Here is a 15227-nt window from a genome sequence, read left to right on the forward strand (position 1 = left end):
ATTATTTACAAGTGGTTTATTACCTCCTTTTATGAATAGATGTAAAGAAGTTTGTTAGTTATATACTGCAAAGGCGGAGAAAGGATTCTTATACCTTTTGAATGCCCCCTTCTCTATATAATTACTTCTAAAGACAAGCATCTTTGCACCACCATAGTTACAATAAATGTATATTTTTGAGCAAGTTTCATGAATATGAGCTAAGTACTGTGGCTATTTTTTTAAACTTTGATAATCTGAAATATACTTTTTTTTTAGCCAAAGAGTTTCAAGAGTGCAAAAATTCTTTAGTATGGACTATTACAAGATCATAGAATTATTATAGTCAATCAGTCAACAAGCTTTTATTAAGAGATTACTATGTCAGGCACTGCTCTAAATGCTGAGGATACAAAGAAATGCAAAGTTTTTGCCCTAAAGTAGGACATGTTCTAATGCAGGGAAGGGAGACAACTTGCAAAGAACTATGCACATACAAGATATACACACACACACACATACACATACACATATATACATATCAATACACATGTATATGTATGTGTATACACATGTGTGTTGGATACATACATATAAATATGTGTTTACACATGTGTGTATTGGAAGTTATTTCAAAGGGAAGGCATTGGAAACTGGGGGTGGGGGAACAAGACAAGGTCTGTTGCAGAGGTGGGACTTGAGCTGTGTCTTGAAGGAAGTTAGAGAAAGATGAGGACTATATTATTCTGACTATTATGAATACCCAAAGTAACTACAAAGGACATGTGAAGGAAGACACTATCTGCATCCAGAGAAATAAGTGATAAATAGAAGTATGTATAGAATAATTTTACATATATATGTGTGCATGTATGTGTATGTGTATATATATATATACATACATACATACACACATATATTTGTATCTAATGGTAACCATCTCTACAGTGGGGGAGGGTAGGGAAGAAAAAAAAAGAAATTTACATGACAATTTTATTATACATTTGAAAGGAATAATAAGTTGTACATAATAGATTCACAGTTTCATGTACAATCATCTTTTTAAAATTTAATTATGCTATGAAATGTTGAAATGTTTGTTTCATAAATTAAAAATTAAATTTTAAAAATTAAAAAAAAAAGATGAGGAACAGAGCATTCCAGGCATTGAGGTGAGGGTCAATTCAAAGGCATGGGGAAAGGAGATGGAGTATCTTCTCTGAGGAACTTAAAGTAATATGGAGCCCTTACTAGCTGTGTGACCCTGGGCAAGTCACTTAACCCCAATTGCCTAAAAAATTAAATTAAATTAAAAAAATAAAAGAAGTAATATGGAGTCAATGGATCACACTGAGCAGGGAAATGATATGGTCCTATAGAAAAACTACCTTGGTAGCTGAATGGAAGATATTTTAGAATGGGGGAGAAACTTAAAGCAGGAAGACTAGAATGCTTTTCAATAGTCTAGGTTAGAGGTGAAGAAGCCTGAATTTTGGTTGTGGTTTTGGAAATAGAAATACATACACATATACACATATACAAGTATACACACACACATTACATATATACATGTATGTAATGTGTGTATATGTGTGTATACACACATGTATACACATATGTGTGTATATTTGCCAGGGATATTGAAGGTAGAAACAAGATTTGACAGTGGATTAACTATGTGGGGTGAGTGACAGTGAAGAATTGAGGATAACTCTGAGGTTGTAAGCCTGTATGACTGGGCAGATGTTAGTGCCTTGATATTACTAGGAAGTTTAAAAGAGGAAAGTGTTTGGGGTAGGGGTTTACAGAGAAGCAAAATAACAAGTTCAGTTTGGGGCATTTTGAATTTGAGGTTTTTAGAGGTCATATAATTCAAGATGTCCAAAAGGCAGCTGATTAGGCATGACTGTAACTCAGGAAAGAGACTATGGCTGGATATTTATATTTCAGATTCATCTGCTCAGAGATAATCAAATCCATGGAATAGGATCAGATTATCAAATGAAATAGTAAGAAGGTTAAAAGCAAAGATAGCTTAGGGCAGAGCCTTGTGGGACACTCATAGAAGGCATAACATGGTTGAATAACCATGAAAACTAACAAGGATCTAAAAAGGAACAGCTGGTCAGGCAGGAGAACTAGGAGAGATTAGTGCCACAAGAGGAAAGACTCTTCAAGAGGAGAAGTTGCTCAACAGTATAAAAGGCTACAAAGAGGTAAAGAAGGATCAGGGAAAAACCATTAGATTTGTGAATTAAGAGATCATTAGTAATTTTAGAGAACATAGTTTCAGTTGAATAGAATGTCAGAAGTGAGATTGCAAAGGGTTTCAAAGAGAGTGAGAGAAGTGGGAGTAGAGGCAGCACTATAGATAGCTTTCTCAAGGAAATTGGGAAGGGGAGGAGAAATAGAAGATAATAGCAAGGTGGTAGGAGAAAGCGAGGATTTTTAAAGATGTGGGAGACACTGGTATGTTTGTATATCATACTAAGGTCCTTCTAATATTTCCTATAACTAATAAAGTCTGTGGATATATTCAAAACACACCCATCTTTGTCAAACTCTAAACGAGTAAGAGTACTAGAGTGAGTTGATCCTCTCTATGTAACCCAATGCCCAATGATTATAAAAAAAACATAGAGAAAGACCTTGACCACTTGGGGTAGAACTTCTATGGAGGAATTATGAGAGGACACAAAAAAATGCACACAGGATGGGATGGTATGAATGGGTTGCAGGGTCGCATCATAGAAACCCAGACGAGACAGTATACAGGAAGAGGGGCTGATTAACCACATCAAATGCAGCAAAAGGATGAAGAGTGAGAAGAGATCACCATATTTAGCAAGTGAGATAAAATTGTAGGGGAAAAAAGGGTCTAGACTATTAAGGAAAAGAATGAGAAAAAGTAGAAATGAAGAGGGAATAACACTCTCAGGCCCATTTCCCCTCTCAGTTCTCTCTCTTGTTTTCTCTGGTCACTGTATGAGAAAAATAACTCTCTTCTTGTGAATGGAGAAAAAAAACAATATGTAACTCTTTCCCATTTCTCCTTTTTCTCTTCATCTGCTTTTGGAGCTGGGAGGCCTCTATGGCCTCATAAGAATGTGGGATGCCCAAAAGAATCCAGGAGTGTTCTCATTGTGTTCTATTCACAGGAATAGTTGTATGACTCAATCTTGATTACTATTAAAAATTATATTTTTAGTTTATGGCAGTCCTAACTTTGATATTTTAGAGTTTTAGGTTGGGTCCTCACTTTAATATTCTTACTCCTTAGATTTATAATTATTTTTTACTGATTTGCAGTTTTCAACTAAATTAGAAATTTCCCTGAGCCCTTATGATTGAAAATCCTCATTAAATATTTCTCCTGAAGTATCTTTCAACCAAATATTGTCCCTGTTTATTCATTGGAGTTCAGCCATATGAGCATCCTATCTGATTTAAAATAAAATAGTACAATGGAAAAAGAATTTGGAGTCAGAGGACCAGGGTTCAAATTCCAGATCTGCCATATATTGCATTTGCAACCTTGGTCCAGTCATTTAACCAAATTGGGCCTCATTTTCCTGAGTGAGACTTGATATCCTCTAAGGGCTATATCTATGAGCCTATAAAGATGCCTAGAATTGTTTTCTAGTATGAAAAGTCAGTTGTGTGCCCAAATCTCTTTTTGAGTCAGTGTTAAAATTTTTTTTAATTAATATGTATATCAGCATATATTTACTCTTCAGGAGTAAACCAAGGCTATCATTCATTCATTCATTCATTCATTCATTCATTCAACAAACATTTGCTAAGTAGCTATCATATGCCAAGTACTAGGATAGACACCAAAAAAGCCTGGATTATAATAATATAGATAGTTATGCAAAAACTGTAAAAAAAACCTGTAAAACTGTAAAAAAAAAAGTCTTTATCCTCTAAAAGGTTACATTCTATTGTAGGGAAATAATATGTAGAAAGATAACACAAATACAAAATGAATACAAAGCAATTTCTGTAGAAAAGTGTTTTAAAAACTTAGAATCCTTTAGGAAATTATACTTGAGTTTATCCTAAAAAGAAACTAGAGATTCAAAGGAATGGAGATAAGGAGGAAAAGTATCCTGGTATGGGGGACGACTTTTGCAAAGGCACAGAGATAGCAGATGGGATGTTATATGTGGAGAGCAGCAAGTAGGCCAATTTAATGGCAACATAGACTATGTGAAGGAAAACAATGTTCAATGAGCCTGAAAAGGAAGAATGGAGTCAAAGTGTAAAGGAGTTTCAATGCCAAAGAGAGGTTGTCGTTCAGTTGTTTCTCACTCTTCATGACCTCATTTGAGGTTTTCTTGGCAAAGATACGGGAGTGGTTTGCCATTTTTTTTCCTCCAGATCATTTTACCAATAAGGAAACTGAGGCAAAGATGGTTAAGTGACTTACCAAGAGTGACATAACTAGTAAGTGTCTGAGGCTGGATTTGAGCTCAGGAAGATGAGTCTTCCACACTCCAAGCCCGGTGCTCTATCCACTGTAACACCTACCTTCCAGTCAAAGAGAGGAGCATGTATCTTATCCTAGAGGCACCAAGGAACCCCTGGAACTTTTAAAGCAAGAGAGCAATATGGTGTGACAGGTTTTTTGGGGAATATAAGTTTGGCAAATGTTTACAGGATTGGTGAAAGGAGAACTAGGAGGAGAGAGACTAGGAGATCATGGTAGAAAAGTTATGAGAGTGTGAACTAGAGTGTGAACATGTAAGTAGAAAAAATGGAATACAAGAAATATTATAAAATACTTGGACATAAAATACTTGACATTAGATAATTAGATATGAGAGGTGAGGGGGAAAGGAGAATCAAGAATAGCTATAAGTTCATGAACCTATGTGACTAGAAGCATAGTGATACCCTCAACAGGAAATATGGAAGTTAGAAAGAAGGAAGGATTTGAGAGAAATGATTATGGCTTCTGTTTTCAACTGTAGAGTTTAAGATGCTTATCCTATTAGATATGTGTGTGTGTGTGTGTGTGTGTACATATATATATATATATATACACCTATATGTGTGTGTGTATATACATATAGATATAGATATAGATATACATACAGTAGACAACCAGTGATACAGAATTATAGTCTGAGAAACAAAAGCTGACTTTGTATATCTGGGAATCATGCATAAATATGGCAGTTGATTCCACAGGAGTTGATGCATCACCAAAAGAGAGTAGAGCTATATTGAGAATATATACAAGATAGATCCCCTAGATGTCCCCACACATTGGGGCAGGGCATAATTTGTGATCCAGCAAAGAAGACCAAGGCAAGGTCAGACTAATAAGAGAATAACCACAATAGAGCTAGTGTATAAGACCAAACTTCTATATTCTAGATATTGTGAGTATTCATCATAATTCCCCAAGGAAGCTAATCTATCATGAATTAGCAATAATAGCTGACATTTATAGAGTGCTTTAAAGTTTACAAATGAATTTAATATGTAACCTGATTCAAGTCTTATCACAATCCTGTGGACAGAAAGCAATATTATTATTTTCATTTTGCAAGTAAGGAAACTGAGAGTTCAAGAGGTTAAGTAGCTCATCCAGTATAACATAGCTAATAAAAGTTGATGATATGACTAGAACCTGGATCTTCCTGCCTTTAGGTCCAACACCCTATCCACAATGCCATATTGCTTCTAGGGCAATTTATATTTCTATTACTCTAGAAAATACTAAAGTTTTAGTAAAGTCAGTGAAATTATTAAAAGAATTGGAAACAAAAAAAAATCTCATTTGCCCAAATGAATGATCCAGGAGATTGGTTTTTCATGATTATTAGTGTAACACTAGCTATCCCTAGTCCCCGTTGCCTTAAGACCAAGGTTGTTCCACATTACCCCACCCTGGGGCTCTCCAGTATCCATAAAGAGTTTAAGGGTTGAGGCAGAGCCAAGATAGTGAATAAATGCAATGACTTGCTTGAGCTGTCCCCCAAACCTCTCCCTCCTCCAAATACCTGTAAAAAATGGCTCTAAACAAATTCTAAAGCAGCAGAACCCACAAAAAGACAGACTGAAACAAATTTCCAGCCCAAGACAACCTGGATGGTTGATCATAAAGGTATGTCACACTGGGAGGGCAGAGGAACACAGTTCAGCATGGGCGTGCAGGCAGTACAGGCCTCAGGGAACCTGGAGCAGCCCTCAGAGGACGGAATCACAGGCAGCTGTGGCGGTTTCCAGACTTCTCAACACACAAATGCCAAAGACAGCTTAGAAGGTCAGTAGGAAAAGTCTATCACTGTGGTGAGAGAGAGAAACTCAGTCCCAGCCCTAGTCCTTGTGCATGGCCCTGGGATGGCAGCTGCTTCTGGAGCTTCCAGCCCACTGACTGAGGGGGAATTGAGTGGCTGATCAGAGGGGTTTTGCAGGTATCTCTTTGCTGGTGCAGGATTCTCTTGCTTTGCCTGTGCTTGGTTCTGGGTCACAGTTCTGGGTAGTGATCTTGGGGTGAGGAGGAGCGCTGGCATGGTAGAGCTTGTAGCGGCGGTGGAGAGGAGATCCTCCTCACAGTTCCAAGACAGAAAAGAGTGCTTATGGTCACTCATAGACCAGAGCACAGGCCAAGAAAGGAGTAAACACCTCGCCCTTGATCATACCACATTGGAAGAACTGAAAATTTACAGGTCTCTAGAAGTATCTCTGAAAATAGCTGCACAAAACCCCCGAAGCTTGGGACAGTACATTCTCCACTCTGCAAGCAGACCCATACCTTAACAAAGAGTTTATAACTCAAGTAATTGGCTGTGATCAAACTTCATGAAAAAAGTCAGACCATAGAATATTTCTTTGGTGACAAAGAACATCAAAACATACAACCAGAAGAAGACAACAAAGTCAAAGCTCCTACATCCAAAGCCTCCAAGAAAAAAATGAATTGGTCCCAGGCCATGGAAGAGCTGAAAAAGGATTTTGAGAAGCAAATAAGAGAAGTAGAGGAAAAACTAGGCAGAGAAATGAGAGTGATGCAAGAAAACCATGAAAAACAAGTCAAAAGCTTGCTAAAGGAGACCCCCCCAAAAAAATACTGAAGAAAATAACATCTTAAAAATTAGCCTAACCCAAATGACATAAGAGGTCCAAAAAGCCAATGAGGAGAAGAATGCCTTCAAAAGCAAAACTGGCCAAGTGGAAAAGGAAGTCCAAAACCTTACTGAAGAAAATACTTCCTTAAAAATTAGAATGGAGAAATTGGATGCTAGTGACTTTATGAGAAATCAAGACACTGTAAAACAAATCCAAAAGAATGAAAAAAATAGAAAAAAATGTGAAATATCACATTGGAAAAACAACTGACCTGGAAAATAGATCCAGGAGACAGGATTTAAAAATTATTGGACCATCTGAAAGGCATGATCAAAAAAAAAAAAAGCCTAGACATCATCTTTCAAGAAATGATCAAGGAAAACTGCCCTGATATTTTAGAACTAGAGGGCAAAATAGAAATTGAAAGAATCCACCAATCACCTCCCGAAAGAGATCCCCAAAGGAAAACTCCTAGGAATATTGTAGCCAAATTTCAGAGTTCCCAGGTCAAGGAGAAAATATTGCAAGCAGCCAGAAACAATTCAAGTATTATGGAAGCACAATCAGGGTAACACAAGATTTAGCAGCTTCTACATTAAAGGACCACAGGACTTAGAATATAATATTCAGAGGGCAAAGGAGATAGGATCACAACCAAGAATCACCTACTCAGCAAAACTGAGTATAATCCCTCAGGGGAAAAAATGTATATTCAGTGAAATAGAGGACTTTCAAGCATTCTTGATGAAAACACAAGAGCTGAATAGAAAATTTGGCTTTCAAATATAAGACTCAAGTTAAACATGAAGAGATAAACAGGAAAGAGAAATCATAAGAGACTTATTAAGGTTGAACTGTTTGCATTCTTGCATGGAAAGATGGTATGTGTGACTCATGAGACCTTTGTCAGTATTAGGGTAGTTGGAGGGAAAACATTATATGTATAGATAGAGAGATAGATAGAGAGATAGATAGATAGAGGGTGCAGGGTCAATTGAAGATGAAGAGGTGATATCTGGAGAATAAAATTAAGGGGTGAGAGAGGATTATACTGGGAGAAGGAGAAAGGGAGAGGTAGAATGGGATAAATTATCTCACATAAAACAGACCAGAAAAGGCTTTTACAGTGGAGGGAAAGTGGGGGAAGGTGAGAGGGAATGAGTGAATCTTATTCTCCTCAGATTTGGCTTAAGGAGGGAATAATATGCACACTCAATTGGGTATGGAAATCTATCTTACCCTACAAGAAAATAGGGGGGAACGGAACAAAAGAGTAGGGGGATGATAGAGGGGAGGGCAGATTGGGGGATGGGGTAATCAGAAGCAAACACTTCTAAGGAAGGACAGGGTCAAAAGAGAGAATAGAATAAATGGGGGGCAGGATAGGATTGAGGCAAAAATACTTACTTTTTCACAACATGACTACTATGAAAGTGTTTTGCATGACTACACATGTATAACTTGTTTCAAGTTGCTTGCCTTCTCAATGAGGGTGGGTAGGGAGGGAGGAAGGGAGAAAATTTGGAACCCAAAGTTTTAAAAACAAATGTTAAAAAAAATTGTTTTTACATGCAGCTGGGAAATAAGATATACAGGCAATGAGGTATAGAAATCTATCCTGCCCTACAGGAAAATTGAAGGGGAAGGGGATAAGAGAAGGTGGGGAGGGTAGAAGGGAGAGCAGATTAGGAGAATCTATTCAGAATGCATGCCATCTTGGAGTGGGGGGAGGGACAAGATGGGGAGAAAATTTAGAGCTCAAAATCTTGTGGAAGTGAATATTGAAAACTAAAAATAAATTAATTAATAAAAAAAAAGAAAACAAAGTTTAGGGGTTGACCACTTTATCCTCTTGACCACCATATCCCCTTAGACTTTGAAGGGAACAGCTTTGGACTCTTGGGTCCAGGCTTTCTGCCAGTATCTCTAGCCTCCACTGATGTTGTTGTAAGGGGTGGTCACATCCACTTTCAATTAAATCTGTTTTTACAAAGGAATATTTACTTAAAAAGTATAATCAGAAATGTACAAATTAGCTTATCTCAGTTCCTACAGAACACAGTTCCACTTCCAAGTATAAAATCCCCCATAGATTCAAGTCCTAGGCACCAAAGGTTTCTGAGCTTTTATGCTGGGTCAGCTAACTGCACCATCCTGCCTAGGATCCTGGTTCCAAGACTGTCATAGCTCATATGTCTGGTCTCATAAGGATTACTTTCCATACATGAAATTGAGGACAAACAACACAAAATACAAAAATCCCCTGGACCCATTTCTCAATCAATGAGACGGAGCACAAGAAAAGTCCTTCACCTCTCATCAGTTCAGTTTATGGCACCCATGCTGTGGGTGAATGTGCAGCAGAAGGGAAGACGCAGGAAGAAAGAATGGCTGAAAGAGAGCAGGAGAAAAAGCAGAGGCCAAGAGTGATGGAAAAGAACGGTGAATGACTCAGTCTTGTCAGCTTTAAAGATGCAAGAAGCTGATGAAAGGAGACTATCCCCACCCACCTGATAGGGCACCTAGACGCCTCCATGTTAGACAATGTGGATATCCTCCAAAGACCCCTCAAGGGTACCTCCATGTTGCAGGAACTGGTCATACCCAAACAAGCTCAGGTTATCCTACCAGTAACATCGTATTTGTTCTTATTTTTCTTAGAGTGAATCTGATATTCCAATGTATACTAAAAGTTTGGATGTAATCTACTAACTTTAACAATCAGAACTCCAATTCATCATGAATAAGATAAATGCATGTTTCAGAAAGGGTACAAATGGTTGGAGAGCCTTGTAAAGGTCAATCTCTTTCTGTTTCCCATCCACATTAACAATTTGTCATTTGATTGAAAAACCTACTTAATGCTACCACTTTTTAAAGCAAGAAGTGCACCAAATTTTATTGCACTGATGAGAGGAAATTGATTCATATTACAGTATTTCTGTCAAATTATAGAACTAAGAGGATATGTTCTAATTGATTACATTTAATAATTCACTAGAACTTCAATGTAAGTGATAGATTTGAAATATGGTGATTTTTAAAGACAGAAAAGCTTAATTTCATCTAATGACTATAGTAGGTCCTGATGACAAACCAAAAACCTTTACCAATTTCCTAAATACTAAGGTACTTTTAGTCCAAATACAAGCTTATAGCTTTGGCATTGAAAGAGACCTTAGAAATCATTTGATCCAACCCCTTAATCATACAGAAGAGAAAACTGATGCAAAAAAAAAGGTTAATTAACTTGTTCCAGGTCACAAAGCCATCCCTACCAACTGCCTACCAACTGTCACACAAAGAACAAGCAAGCTAGCCTAGGTGAAGCAGCAGAGATCCTTTAGTGAAAGAAAAGAGGTACTGTGTACCAGTTAACTCAAACTACCTCCATCAGTTTGACCACATATCCCCTCAGATTTAATGGGAACAACCCTGGACCCCGAATCCAAGAGCCTTCGGAATAGCAATGCTTCCAGCCCATTGCTCTCACACATCATCTTGGGGAGCAACTTTTTTGGAGATGCAGCCTGGCATTTGTGCTTGCATGTGCTACAGCCACAGATACTAAAGACCTACAAAAGAAAATTCTTGCCACCAAAGTCACTGGCATTGTCAAATGGTTCAACATCAGAAACTGATATGATTTCATCAGTATGTAAGGACTAGCTTATTGCTAGGCTTTATCTTACACTAGTGACTCCACGTTTGATCACTGATTGATCCACCTATGTACCATGAAGTTCCTATGTATGTCAAAACTGGCTTGGTCAGTTATATTTAGGCTTAGGAAGGTGTAGTTAGCAAGCCATCAATCAGCTTAGCAAACTTCATTTCATGAAGGTTTGCAACTTTAAGAGATTTTACTAATCACAAGTATCCTTGTTGCTGATAGGGTGGGAGAGTCTCATTTCGGACCCCTTGCTGATTGATTGCCTCTAAGGGCCTCTTCCCACTAAATCCATGTGAATCAACCAAGTAACAACAATCAGATTTAAACTCAGAGGCCCAAAAGAGCTGGGCTCTTAATGAGAGTACACATCTCAATGCACTTCTTCCCCCAAGTCACTATCCTGTGCCTTTGGCACTGTGGGATGAGGAAACCAAGTGCTTGCATACCTGTGAGTAAAAGACTAGCTTATTCATGATACTTTGAGAACTTAGTTCTTTCTTAACATCTCATTACCCACAATCCTCTCACACAGTGGAAATGACATTTAGTAAGAGACGTTAGTATTTGTTTTGCCACTATACTCTAGGGACAATGTGATTTTTCTATCTCAATTGCAATTGAACCCATGTGTTACTTTCCCCATTAGAACAGGAGTTCCTTGAGAGCAGGGACTTTTTTCCTTTGCAATTTGTCCCCAAGTACTTAATACGGTGCTTTGTTCATAGTAAGCAATTAATAAATGCTTTATTATTCATTCATTCATTTATTCATTCATTTATAAAAATAGCTTAAGTATTCAGAAGTCCTGAGCTGAATAGGTTATGAATTAAACATTCATTTAAGCCATATTGTGTCATTGATAACTCAATTAATGATCCTAGCTAGATAAGGTAAAATGAACACTAATAATTCAAAGAAACATAGCAAAACTTGTCAACAACAAAGGAACAAACAAACAAACAAACAAAGTGGAACCAAAAGAACAATACGCACAGAGCAGTAACTAGGGTAGGGCAAACAAGGTTTTGCTCCACAACACAGAAATTTAGAGAGGACTTGCAATCCTTCAGCAGAAAAACAAAAACAAAAACAAAAAAACTTAATATTTTATTAACAAGATTAGTTTTAAAAGAAAGCTACCAAATACTGGCAAAAACCCTGATGATTTCCTCCTGACATAGTCTAATTCAGCTCGCCCTAAGCAGCAACCTTCCAGCAATAGCCTTGTGGTAAATCCCAGGGCCACTGTTTCACCTGTGGTGAGATAATCTTGCCTATGTAGGTGTGCTGGGGTCTGACCCTTCAAACTCATTTGCATTTGTCTTTTAAAAAAAATATTGATTTGAAGACACATTTTATGCTGCTTTCCTAAGAGTCAAAACTAATTAGCTATACTGTTGGATATACATGATGGATATAATGATTTAAATAAAAGCAACTTGAAATGAAAATAAAACTCACATTCAATAAAATGACCAAAGTTCCAAGATTTTGTTGTTTGTTCAGTGATTTTTCAGTCATATCTGACACTTTATGGCCCCATCTTGGCAAAGATACTGGAGTGATTGGCCATTTCCTTCTCCAACTCATTTTACAGATGAGGAAACTAAGGAAAACAGAATTAAGTGACTTGACCAGGGACATACAGCTAGTAAGTGTCTGAGGCCAGACCTGAACTCATGAAGAGGAGTCTTTCTGATTTGCCCATTGCAAAGGTACTAATTTTTAAAAATAAAAACATACCTTTCATTTATCAAAAAGAAAACTATAAAAGTACATGATTGCAAGTTCTCTCATTATTTTGTGCTTGTTAAATTGTTTTCAGGGTTTGTACCTGGAGAGGCTGTCAATATGAGTTTATTAGATGGTGTACCCTGTATCAATATAAAATTAATTGCTTAAAAATAATGATCTTAATTCATTCCCAAAGTGTATAATTACATACTAATGGGATCTGATTTTCCATATTCATTATTTGTGTGTGTATATATGTATATGCATGTAAGTGTATATATATTTGTATGTATGTACAATATATGTGTGTTATGTACATGTATACATATGTATGTACATACATATATAGATACATATATGTATATCTATTTTAAAAAACTACAAAATAAAGAATAATCATTACCTGACTTAAAAGAGAATGGGACAAGAAGGAAAGCCGTCCAGATAAAATTGACACTATCCCACTCTGATATTGTCAACCTTAGTCCATTTTTTGCTGCATTGACGATGTAACTTATGATCCTTCTGACTCTTAACCTCCCTAGACCTTGTTTCCTAATATGTAAGATTAGTGATTAGGTGATCTCCAAGATTCGTTCCAGATGCAGCATGATAGAATAACACAAGACTGACTCTACTACTTTGTACTTATGTGAACATAAACAAACAACTTTTCTTTGGGCCTCTGTTTCCACATCTATAAAATAGGGGTAGGGTGGGGCTAAACTAGATGGTCTGTAAATATTGTTCAGGCTCTAGATTTATGATCCTATGAACCTGAGATAAGAATGCTAAAGAGCCAACTATATCTTGTGAATCTTCTTCTCTTGTTAACCCTAATCTTTTTTGCTGCATGGTTTAGAATAATGAATTGCAGGACATAACTACATTTAAGCTACATATTGAAAAAAAATTACCCATCATAATTACATGCTGTTTTGACAAGCATACGATGTCCAAGTAATACATTTGTGAAATACCTGGCTACCCAGAACAACCTTTCTAATGCTTTTTGCAATATTCTAGAAGGCATATTTGGATTTCTCTTGTAACCCGCAAGTGATCACCTCCGAACTCCACCCTTCCCCAACAAAACACCAATCCAACACCACAGTCAAAGCAGATAAATATTATTCTCTAAATAGCAGTCAAGACTTAATTTTACTAGAGTATCTGGATGATATGAGCTATATCATGGCTATGACCTAATTACCTGGATTAGTTTTCTAATCCTTAGCTTTAGCTGACCTCATGGTGAAAAATCACATAATTCAATGCATAGCTGGGTGAGAAATCCTGTCATACCTATTGCACTGAGTGGAAATTGTTAATGAGCATGTCTTGTAATCTGTCAAAGAAAAGACGAATTAAATTAACTCATTTCATAGAAGCACCCCAGCCTAGTATTAACTCACTTTCCTCCAGGTTGCAAGAATTCTCAGAATTATTGTAGCAAGGCTGAAGGAAATGATATTTCTCTCTGTGCATTTAAATGCATAATTCTATTATGTTTCTCTGCACCTCCTAAGTGAAAATGTGTTCTTCTTAGCACAAATTTATGCTATTATTCTCCCTTGAAATCCTACCTTCTTTAGATTTGTACATTTTTCTAGCAGGCAGATCGGTTTGACTATCGGCAAAGGTCAAAATGCAGCAGATAAAAGAAGCGAGCAAGGAGGCAGCTGACCTACTAAGTGTGTCATTTGGCTGTTGTTCTTCTCATGGGAAGAATATAGGAAAATATTTCTGTTAGGGCTCTCTTCTTATCAGTGGCAAAGATAAGGCATGGTCAGAGTGAGTGAGAGGTGACAGAAAAAGGCCAAAAATTCAATTGCAATGAAATAAGTCTGGGTGATATTAAAGGATAAAGTTACTTTGCTATAAATAAACTAACTTTCATAGCCACTACTAGACCAGAGGAGCAGATATCCCTAAAAATAGGGATATACTTAAAGTTAAGCAGACATTTCAGACCAACAATCTTCAGTTTTGAAACATCTGAGTGGAATATAAAATGATGATGAAGTTTAATGAAATTAAATTTAAATGAAATGAAATTTAATACATTTATAAATTAATTTTTAGTTAAAAATTACTTTAATTACATTATTTCTCAATAACCCAGGGAGGCAAATAATGCAAATATTATTGCAGCCAATTAATAGAGAAGAAAACTGAGGCTCTAAGTCATTAAGAGATTTTCCAGAGATCATATAACTATTAAGTGGCAAAGCTGGGGATCAATTATTTTATCCATATTACTAATTAGAGAGGCCACATGGTGTATGGATCAGGAGTTGGTCTAAAAGCTAAGAATACCTGATCAAGTCTCACTTCTGACACATACTGGATGTGTCTCCCTGGACAAGTCACTTAACCTCTCAATGCTTGAGGAAGCTCTCTAAAACTTTTGCAGAGGAGAGGTCAATCTGTTTTGGGGGAGAGAATTTTCTTACTTGAGACCTCTCTCTACAAATGAAATCACAAGCCTAGTCACTATCCTTATCCCACTACTAAGTCACAAGGGATGAACAAATAATTGGGGACAGAGGAGGCTACGTAATAGAGACAGCAAGAAATTATAAACTAGTCTTAGAAGTCTCTCATCTAAAAGAAGAGAGAAGATTCACAGAGTAATAGTAGTTGCATTCAGCTTTAAACCCTCTTGAACAAGAGATGTTCTTACCATATATCCCAAAGAGGTCAAAGTAAAATAAATAAATAAATAAATAAATAAATAAATAAATAAATAAATAAA

The sequence above is a fragment of the Vombatus ursinus genome, unplaced genomic scaffold, assembly GCF_900497805.2.
Source record: "Vombatus ursinus unplaced genomic scaffold, bare-nosed wombat genome assembly UNPS02014794.1, whole genome shotgun sequence".
In the NCBI taxonomy this organism is placed as follows: Eukaryota; Metazoa; Chordata; class Mammalia; order Diprotodontia; family Vombatidae; genus Vombatus; species Vombatus ursinus.